Here is an 8803-nt window from a genome sequence, read left to right as displayed (position 1 = left end):
AGCTTTTCCCTTTGAGCCCATTTCTGTGCCACTCCCAGCAGCTGACCTGCTTCAGAAAGATATTCAACTCCACTTATCTTCTCTGAGAGGAGATAACATCCTCTATGAGTCACAACTACAGCACAAGGTCTTTTCCAGTTGGAGAGGTTCAGTGGCTTGGCTGGAAGACGGAACTTCCCTCTGCAAAACTACCTCATACTACTATCACTTTCTGGTTTGTACATCTGTCATCATCAGCATGAGAGCATAATAATGCCCCAGACACCATTTCCAGCAAAGGACAGTATCAACCCCTGCCAGGACTCTTTTTTTAGCCACTGCAGATTTACAGAACGGCCTTTTAATAGTTTTTTATTGCTAATTCCACTTTCTATTGCTCTGATTACCTACTTAGACCACCTCTTTAGTCTTCTCTGGGTATGAGATGAGCATCATGTTTGAAATCTGAAGCAACAGCAGGCTCTATGTCCTGCCTCTGCAAACAGCAGGCAGCAGGCAAGACTGAGGAAGGAAGGTGCTCAGCATGAGAGACAAGACAAGATAGAAGAAGGAGGATTAAAGAGTAGCCTTAGAGCTAACACAGCTTTTCTAGCTGGAATAGCATGGCATGCTCAGTGGCAGAAGTACTCGGAAGCTACTATTTCTTGGGTGCCATTTAATGTCCAAAAAAATAGCAGGAACTGAGGGTATTGAGCACACTGGAAATATTTGATTTTTTGAGATTAAAAGTCAACTAAATACATCTTTCTTTGCACGAAAAGCGAATCCAAGAACCACTCCCAAAGACCCATAGGAGAAATGAGGCTAATCAGGGTAACTTTTAGATGCTGATCATCATCCTTGAAGCTTTCCTAAGAGATTTCCTTGTTCTGCCTCCTTTTTTTCCCTTTAAATATGGGACTGAATTGTATTTCACCATATAAGTGTCAGAAAAGCCTTACATCAGGCCACTTGAAGTATAGCTCTCCCATGATATCAAGACTGTGAATTAAAGTTCGCTTTTGGCAAGCTCACAGTGAGTCTTGGTCCCTATCTGCTAAGTACGTTAGGTTTCCAAATAATTTCACAAGCTGTTCCAGATAAGCACACAGTAAGAAGGTGAGGCAAATAGACTTATGACTTCTGTTTTTTCCCAGCCAAGTTTTTCATCTCAGAAGTTACAGCACAAAATCACTTGGACGTTTCTGTTACTGGTGACTTCTAGACTGTGCTAGCGCGACAACAAATTACTGAAGAAGGACACGGCGGCACTGATACGGCCACAGCACCACAGAAACCAATAATGCCCTCACACATGGGGCATGGCTTTTATGAATGGGGCATTGAAGACACTTGGGTTTTTATTGTTGTTTTCAAAGCTCACAAACTCAGGCTGGGGTACTTGTGGTTGTTAAGTTCCTACAACAGGGTAGTCAGAGGGGGGGAGGTGGGAATCAAGGTGGGAGTCCTTTCTGCATTTGAGTTGATCACAGTTGCTTGTGCTTTTTTTTCAGCCTCTAGCAGAGAGTGCTTAACAGAAAAAGAGACTGCAGCTTGGAAATTTTAGTTCTTTAATTCACTCACTCATGATCACCCCTGAGAGGACAGAGGTTACATTTATATAAGTTTAATATTTATGAGCCATGAAACAAGATGTTTCTGGTGAATAAAAGGTGAACTTCTATGCGCGCATGTAAAACTGAACTCTGTTTGGCCTTGATAGTTTGAAGATAAAGTGTTGAACTTGAACCCAGAGGAGGAATTTGTTCAGACCCTCCTGACCAAAAAGGTGACATATGCTTGCCCAAATGAATTAAATTACCGTCTTTAACCTCTCGGTGCTGCTACTGACATTGACATCACCACTTAGCTGCAAACAGTCCAACCCTTTTGTCAAGAAACTCCAGCTCCTGTCATCAAAGTGTTCATTAGTTTGAAATGAGGAGCTCTGACAGAGTTTGGACTTCTTCATAACCTTGACCTCATTGTGCACTATGAAGCAATTGCATTATTTTAAGTGCTTCCCTCGTCAAGTTGCCTTCCCTGTTGCTCTGATGTTCCTGTTTTCGTATGTGTCCTTCATGTAAGAAGCCAAAGAGTTTCTGTTAACTTAAATACATACTATGATCTCTGCTTTCCTTTCACATCTCCCAGGAAAATTAAAACCAAAGAACAGAAAAACCTGTTCTATCTGGTACACATATCTGTCCCCCATTGCAAGTTGTGCCAACTCCCAGTGAGGGAGATTGCGACTTTTGCTGCTGTTTGTAGGCAGAAGCAGGGTAGCACAGTTCTCCTGCCTGAAATCTCACAGTACTGGTGCAAATGAGGGCTCCAGTAATCCCCTGCAGCCCAGAGGTACCTGCTGGAGGGCTGGCTGGTGCACCTCAGGAGTATATTTCCAGCATGTCTGCACCAAGTTTGCCTTCCCAAGAGGAACCAGTGACAAAATGTAAAATATACATAAGCCTAATCTTACTAAGAATGGCTTCCTGATTGTTGCCTGCTTCTCCTGCCATGCAGCTAATCTTAAAGCTGCCATCCTCTATTCTCTGTTAGCACACACTCAAATAGGTGTGGGTCTCCCACTAACGCATTGTCACCAACTGGCAGTGACTGCCTGTACCACTGCACCCACCTAATGCGGCAATTGAACACAGTATTTGCACTCAGAGCTTCACACCTAATAATACTTCAGCACCTCTTTAACTGCTTTATCCATTTTTACCCATTTGCAAGCCTCAGGCTCCCTACAAGTAGATGGTAAGTGGATCTTGTAAATTAAAAACCTATATGCTGCAGGCTTTTAGCATTAAAAGGCCCCAAAGTTCCCCTAGTTCATACCATCTGCCATTAACATCAACTCCACTGTCAGGAGGTAAATCTGGTGGTAATATTTGCCTATTAAAAATTCTGTCACAGGCTTCATTCACTGGCATTATAACTTTCCAGTGTTAGAGAGCAAGTTCAGAGGATTGCAAATGTCTGAAAGTGTTCTGCCCAAGGAAGATAAATGTCCATTTTAAATCAATGTTTGTTGACAGAGAACTAGAAAGGACTTAAAAGAAAGAAGAAAATAAATCTGTTTGCCCTGGTATAAATGAGTTGCTCTTAATGGGCTTTTCTGATAACACAGAAGAGGCAGTTGTGTCCAACCACAGCCCCAGGGGGTAAGAACAATATTCTCCTCTTGACTTAGATATTGATCTACTGGGTAGCCTGGGGCTTTGTGACATCTACTCCTAGTTCTCTCAGCTGATGGCAGGACCAGGAACGGGAGTAAACCATATGTATTTGAACAGCAAGGACAGTCATCCAAGTGGTCCACCTTTAAAACATAGATGAAAACATTTTTTTTTTTTTCCAGCTTCCTTATGGCTTATGTTCCTCTCTGGGAGACTGTTTTCACTGTAAGTCTTAGCCAAATAAGTTCATGACTGTGAACAAATTGGTGATGCCATTCTCTCTCTGATCTCAATCATGCTTTTGAGAAAAATATAAGAACTTTGAAACCGAAAAACTGAGGTCAGCTTGAATGCATGATATGAAAACATTTTGAGCCTCTGTGCTTTAAATCTTATATTTTCTGACCTGCTCCATGGGAATATTACATATCCTACAGGAATGTTGTAAAGAGTAGCTAGAGTATCACTGGAACAGTCAATCATTTTTACAGGGGATGAAGCTGGGCCATGTTCTGTTAGGGGACTTTGGAGATCTCAATTAGCATGTAGGTACAAAATGCTATTGAAATGTCAGATGTGTGCCAAGACAGGGTGGGCTGATTCAAAGGCACAGGGCAGAAAGCTTCTGGAGTAGCAAAGTTATACTTAGTGCTCTAGGGCATAGAAAAAGCATAGAATAAAATACAGTTCAAATAAATAAGATCATCTTTCTTATGAAAGAGAAAGTGATATTTAGTATTTCTCCCTCAAGGCTTATAACCAGCTGCCACTCAGGCAGAATAGATAACACAATTTTCGGACTAATCCATGAAATCAGGAATTGGAATACAAACCTTTCCAAGTGTTGTTTTTCCTTCTGAGTACCATGGCTTCTCACTGTGGTGGCTCTACTGAATAAGGAGGCTGTTAGCCCTCTTCAATATGTGTTTGCAAATCGCAGAGGAAGAGTCTGCCTAAGATGGAAATGCAGAAGGATAGGTTAGATAGATGGAGATATGCATGCACAAATCACTAAGGATCAGTTTATGAATATGTTCTGGTGTTATTAAAGTCTTCTCAGACGTTAATGACATCCCACACTAAAATCAGGTAGATTTTATCTTTTTTGGTAGGGATCAGATTCACTTACTGAGGAAATTCAGAAGCTTGAAAAACCATTCAGCTCTTTGCTAACTACTGTTTTTTCTCAGTAACTTCACAAATGCACTGGAACTTGGCAGAAGTCTGTAGCTGTGGTAAATGTGCATGCCTCATGCTACTCCCAAGTTGAGTATGGAACCCTCACATCAGACCATTTGTTCCTTCCTGTTCTCACCTGTTCTCCAGTTATCCTACCCTGCTAACTGCTGCAGCCTTCCTGGAATCTGGAGCAAGCCCCATGCCCACCCAGGGTGGGAGTGCGAGTGCTTCAACACTGGGCAGTGGCAGGGATGCGCAGAGGAATCTCTGCATTACTCTGAACTGTGGAGAACTGTTTTCCAGGGTCTTCTGCAGCTTTTAAGGTTTGGGTGGGATCAAGGAGGGGAGATGACAAAGTTTATGCGTTCAGTGGCCAATCTGTTTACATGTGTGGAGAAGCATCACTGCAGGGATGGCTGGCAACACTGTGATGCTCGTTTCATCACTCGTGCATCCGAATTCTAGCTGCAGATTTGTTCACTCTCTGTCACAGGGAAAGACACAAGCACAGAAAAGCAGAAAACAGCTAATTAACTGTCTCAATTTTCCAGGGAACCAAATGGATATGTTTCAGAGAGAATCACAGCCTTCAGGCAGAGACTGTGGGTGAGAGGGGTAAAAAGTGGTGAAGTAAGGTTTTCCGTGAGAAAACTAACTTGTGTAAAGCTGATAATGAGTATTGTCATTGCAGCATTCAGTTGAATCTCTTCCCAACAACAAGCTCTAGAGCAAGGAAGCAGGAGGAAACTGATCCTCCATCTTCTTTCTCAACAGATGTAGCCTGGTTTTCTTCCTCCTTCAAAAGTGGACAATTGATCTGGGCATGGTGGGAGTGAATTCAGTGAATTCTACAACTTTCTGCATCTTTGTCTCTACTCTACAGTAGATTGACTGAGCTTTGGTCATATGGATGATGAGCGGTTTGAGCTTTTTTCTGCAAAGCCTGCATTTGTTTAGGAGCCAGATTACTTTTGCATGGGAAATATAATTTCTTACAGAGTTATCTTTTATCTCACAATCCAAATCAGCCATCACCAATTCAGCAGTCTGAGACCACACACTGAAACTTAGGTGACTAGTCATAGCCTGGGCAGCACGAATATTGAATCAATGAAGTCTGGAGAAAATCTGCTGAGGAATATTTGCTTGGGATTCCCAGCAAGCAGAGACTAAAGATCACCAGAAACTACAAATTACTCAATAAATATAGGTCTATAAACAACTCATGAACAATAAGAGAAGTGAATAACTCATCATTATTTGCAGGGAAACATCTCATATTTATCTTGCAAACTAAGCTAATTAAATCCAGTAATTATGGAGAGATTAGGAGAAATATTTAAGATTAGAATTATACATATAAATTATACTTTACATATAAAATTCCATAACTTGAACTTTTTTTTTATTTCATTTTTATAAAAATTTTGGCCAGGAGTTTTCTATTACTTGCAGCTTTGTATTGGCAGGCAGCAGAGAGTCTCTGCAGCAAACTTCCAAGATATTCCTCAGAATATGTTCCTTTAAATAAGCTAAGAATTTACTTAAAACTGTGAATTACCAAGGCCTGAGTTCTATGGCGGTCTTAAAAAAAAAAAAAAAAAGAAAGAAAAAAGAGAAAGAAAGAGAAAAAGTTAGTAACACTAATAAAGAATTTGATATACACTAGTTTCAGCTGACTTTATGTAATATCCTTTATTATCCTTGAACCTTCAAATTTCAGGGACCCTTCCTTTTCTAAATCTCTAATTGTTGCAGGAATGGAGCCTAGATCAGAGGTGAGAGGATGCTAACTCAGTGAGTTTCTTTTTGCTGTCTTAAGTCAGACCTAAGACATTGCTATAGTATAGTTTGCCTTTCCTATCTGATGTGGGCTTTCTTCATGCTAAAGTTTTCTGGGGCACATTCCTTAGAAACAGAGAGGTTTAGAGACAAAGAGCTCTCTGCTGGGCACATCTGAAACTGCCAGGCCAAGAAATAAAATAACTGGGACTTCTTATTCATGGTTTGCTGACAAGTTTGCTGGAAGTTGTCATTGTTTTTAAACAAAAACTCGCAACTTGTCCCACACCTGGAAGACTGGGTTTCTATTGAGGTCTACATGTTTTGCTTCTTTAAGAAGGATCCCAAATGTAGCCAGCTGATTTTGATAAATTAAAAAATATCAAATTGTAAGCATGAGAAGCTGTCTCTAATAGCTGGTGTTTTAAGTACCTAAAATTACACACCAGAGGGTCCCTTACTCTTGGTAAACTCTTACTCGTTATTCTTCTGATGTGTCCAAATTGCAAGATAAAATTATAAACTCAGTAACTGGCATGTAGAAAGGCCTAAATTTCTTAACTCATTATGCAGGGAAGATTACCTCAGAATGGCATATCATCTCAAAACTGGATTTTTATACAGCTTGAGAATTAAAACTGTATTAGAGTTAAGATTATCTCACATTCGACCAGCACATTGTCACAGAATCTATTTTAAACATTCAGAAGTGTCATTATCACTATTATTATTGCTCATTACCTAGACTAATAAGAGCTCCAAGCTTCTGCCAAGGTTATAGAGCCAGTACAAAAGGAACTTTACGGTTATCATTTGCCTAATACAGTTCAAAACCTTCAAAATATTTCAAAACCATCTTTAAAAGAAGACAGACCATTTTCTTCAAATTCTGCTCAGAGGGGTTTTTGCTTTGTTTAAAAAGAACAAAGAACCATATTTTAGATTTGCAATCAGGCCAAGACTGAAAACAAATGCAGCCGTATAACCTGCTGTGAGACAGAAGGTATACGAAATTATTTTCTGAAGAATGTTGCAACAGAAAACAGTTTTCGAGCAGATGAAGAGGAGCCTTCTCATTAAATGAAAGGACTAGAGCAAAAGTCTGAACCATCAGAGCTTGCCTGACTTTCTTCCCTTTTATACACCTTGACTCAGCTTTAGTCTTGGCAGAACACCTGTATTTGGTGTGGAGTTGTTATCTTCCAGTTGCAAGAAGATTTGGGAAGATGGGCATATGTGTGACAAATTAAAATATGACACACTTCTGTATGTTATAGATGGAGAGACAAATGGACCCAGGATCAATGAGTAAATGTTGCAGGAATGCATCACCCCCGAGCTTCAGACTTGGTTGAGGAGTGACTCTCAAACGGATGTCTATGTCTAAAGAGAAAACAGCCAACAACCAGCTTGGCACTGGCAAAACACAGGCCACCTCCTCAGCCAATGTGACCTACTGGAGGCTGCATCTGCCTGATAATTGCAGTGCAACCATGAGAAATCTCCCTGGGGCCTTCACAATCCTACTCTGAAACCATCAGTTTAGCTAGGGACAAAGGCCTTTCCATGCCTGAGGGGACTGCTTAATAATTCTGTCTGCTTAATTTAAGAGCTCTCTACTATCAGTCTTCTCCTCAAAGTTATCAATGGACCATGATCAAGCCACATCCTAACCTTCTCTTTGATAACTCTTGAAGGATTGTGTCTTTCGTTCATATTGTCCTTTTTGTTTGTTTTTAAAATTGTCTTTTCATTGTCCTTTCAGCATCAAAGACATTAGAACTAGAAACAAATGCCAGGGATGTCTTCAGCAGCCCTGCACAGAAAGGCAAACCTCAGCCTCCATGACAATGGTGAGCATCCTTCTGGGTTTTTACCCAAAGTCATGTTGCTGTCTGCTTGCCATTAGCTTTTGGGGACCTTCCCTTCCCTTGGTCATCTTCCATAACATCTAATACATTTCAAGTGGGAGTGCCTAATGAATGGGAAGTTTTCAAGCTTACCTGATGGCTGAGTATGAGGCAACAAGGCAAATATTAATTGGGACTTTATTCTTCACCATATGAGACAGCAGGGAATAAAGAACAAAGTCATAGTGGGCAAACTGCCTAGAAGAAAAAGATGCTGCTGCTGACTACAGCAAGCCACCTACTGTGCTAACATGCTGGACTTGTATTAGTTTATTTAGGGTTTAGTGTGAATTTCTTCCATACATGAAAATATTTTCAATCATGCAAGAAAGAAGAGGTCAATTTTATTCACTTTTTTTCAGGGCAACAAAGATGCTCACCTAATGTGAATGGAATCCTGCTTGGAAAACAACTGAAGAGCAGAGACTGGGCAGTATAAACGGGGACAGTCACTGTGATCCCTTTGTCAGGGTCTTGAAACACTCAGCTTCCTCTTTCGAGTAGTGATGAAATTTAAACTATGTGTGATAGTTTAACATCTGTGAGTATGGAAAGGTTTGGCAGGGGACATGGATTGCTTCTGGCACACCAAGAAGTACGATATGCATTACACAGAAATATGGTGAGGGAGGCACAAGACTCCTGGAGCAGCATGGTGATAGGGTATACACCAAAAAATCAAGACAGTACACAAGTTAAGTTAAAAGTTGGGGGGGTGTTCTTTTTTTTATAACTTATTTTAATTAAGCACCTTGTTTCCAACTATGC

The 8803-nt window shown here is 40.6% G+C and overlaps 1 long non-coding RNA gene across 1 annotated transcript; it reads left to right on the top strand.

Annotated features, from left to right (window-relative positions):
- Positions 1-3287: 3287 nt before the first annotated feature.
- Positions 3288-8571, top strand: LOC120323307. The gene is made up of 3 exons (XR_005563635.1): positions 3288-3389; positions 7891-7978; positions 8398-8571. It is a non-coding gene; the product is annotated as an uncharacterized LOC120323307 (long non-coding RNA).
- Positions 8572-8803: the final 232 nt, after the last annotated feature.

The sequence above is a fragment of the Pipra filicauda genome, unplaced genomic scaffold (assembly GCF_003945595.2).
Source record: "Pipra filicauda isolate LSUMZ 115617 unplaced genomic scaffold, ASM394559v2 scaffold230_size2164044_pilon, whole genome shotgun sequence".
Classification (NCBI taxonomy): domain Eukaryota; kingdom Metazoa; phylum Chordata; class Aves; order Passeriformes; family Pipridae; genus Pipra; species Pipra filicauda.
The sequence above is the reverse complement of the archived record's forward strand: the minus strand, read 5'-3'. Positions and strand labels throughout refer to the sequence as shown.